The sequence below is a fragment of the Arachis ipaensis genome, chromosome B07, assembly GCF_000816755.2.
Source record: "Arachis ipaensis cultivar K30076 chromosome B07, Araip1.1, whole genome shotgun sequence".
Classification (NCBI taxonomy): Eukaryota; Viridiplantae; Streptophyta; class Magnoliopsida; order Fabales; family Fabaceae; genus Arachis; species Arachis ipaensis.
In genome coordinates, this window is record NC_029791.2 from 59,039,207 (window position 1) to 59,041,112 (window position 1,906).

Sequence of the window (1,906 nt, forward strand, 5' to 3'; positions counted from 1 at the left end):
CCAACAATCTCCGTGGGATCGACCCTTACTCACGTAAGGTTTATTACTTGGACGACCCAGTGCACTTGCTGGTTAGTTGTATCGAAGTTGTGAACGAAAAAGAATTTGAGACTGAGAACGTGCGTACTGAGTTTTTGGCGCCGTTGCTAGAGATCACAATTTCGTGCTTTGAAATCTAACTGGTACTGTTCTAATTGTGCTTAACCTTGTAGTGTCATTTTATGCATGTTTGGTTGAATTGAATATGATTTTGAACTGATTTAATTTTATTTCATTGAAAAAATAAAATGTTTATGAGACTAGGTTTGCGTGTATGTAGCTGATATTTGGGTGTATCTGACTAATATTTGGGTATATGTCTCTGATTTTTGGGTGTATTTTTTATCTATTGACAGCATCTCTTTTTCGTTGCAGTAAAAATGGCAAGCAAGAACTAAGGTGGAAAAAAAATACAATGTAAGCACAAATATATATCTTAGAACAAGTCAATTTTTTCTAATATAAATATATGTTATTTTAATGGCTCTAATTTTGCTTTTTTTTATAGCAAACCAAAGACTTTAAGTGTGCCACCAGATTGTTGAGTGAAAAATTTGAAAATATGAGCGAGGCAAAGAAAGCGATTGTTCGGAAATTAGGTTTTGGTGGACTGATGCACATCCCGCCGATGAGGGTGCATCATAAACTATTAAAGGAGTTGGCTAACTCCTTTAATTTAGACAAAAACACACTCGAAACAACCTATGATTCCCTTAGAATTAAACCCAGCACAATAGGGGGCTGCCTTTGGCCTCAATGTATCAAGTAACTGATTACAGAAAATCTATATACTTCCATTCTTCGTAATATCTTATTCTGCTATCATGTAATCAAGAAACAAACATAGGTGTATATGAGTGATATTTGGATGTATATGAGTGATATTTAGGTGTATATGACTGATATTTGTGCGTATTTTAAGTGATTTGCTGTATAAATTATTTTCTCTTTTGTAGGAGATCTATTTCCTGAGAAAGTGAGTTATAAGGAACTTTCTTAAGAGAACAAATAGATTTTTAGAAGATTCCAGGGGAAGACTCTAAAGAATTTGACTGATGAGATGATGAGTATTGGTGTTGAAAATGAACAAGATCGCCTGATGTTCAAGAGGATTTTCATCCTCTATATTCAGATGGCATTTTTGTTGCCCACAACAATAAACAAAATCTCTCCTGTGCACCTAGCTCTAATTTTTAAGATGGACAAAATAACCAAGGGCAACTGGAGACCCCATGTGCTGAATTTCATCATCAAAGGCATAACTAATTTCCGTCTGAAAAAGAAGAAATCAATTGACGGCTACCTCTTTGCCTTGATGATAATCTATTTTCATCTGGCAAAAAATAAAGACAAGAAATGAGAAGAAAAACCTACACTGCCTTGGGTTAGCAACTAGAATAGAGAACAGTTGGTTGCAAGGATGAGGGCAGAAATAGATGGACATATGGTAAATGAACAAAATATCTTCTCTGATTTGGGTGTATTTTATTTATGTAGATGCTGTAAACTAACATTTCTACTGTTTCAGGGGATCGTAAAGAAAGCAGAAACAAAAAATAAGTTGAAACAAATGAAGAAAAAAGAAAAGAAAGAAAAACAAAAAAAACCAAGGCAAGTTCATCATCATTTGAGAGTGATATATCTGAAACTGAAGTCTATTCTTCCTCTGAGTCTGAGACTGAAGAAGACTCAGAGGAACCAAAAAGGAAACAACCCACCAGAACGGCCAAAAAGTAAGTAATATATTTGGTGTATTTTGTCACTTTTAGGGTGTATTTTGTCACTTTAGGGTGTTTTTACTAATGATTGTTTGCCTTCCAGAATGGAATCCAAAAAAAGGAAGAAGATTCAGGAGGATTCCAATTCA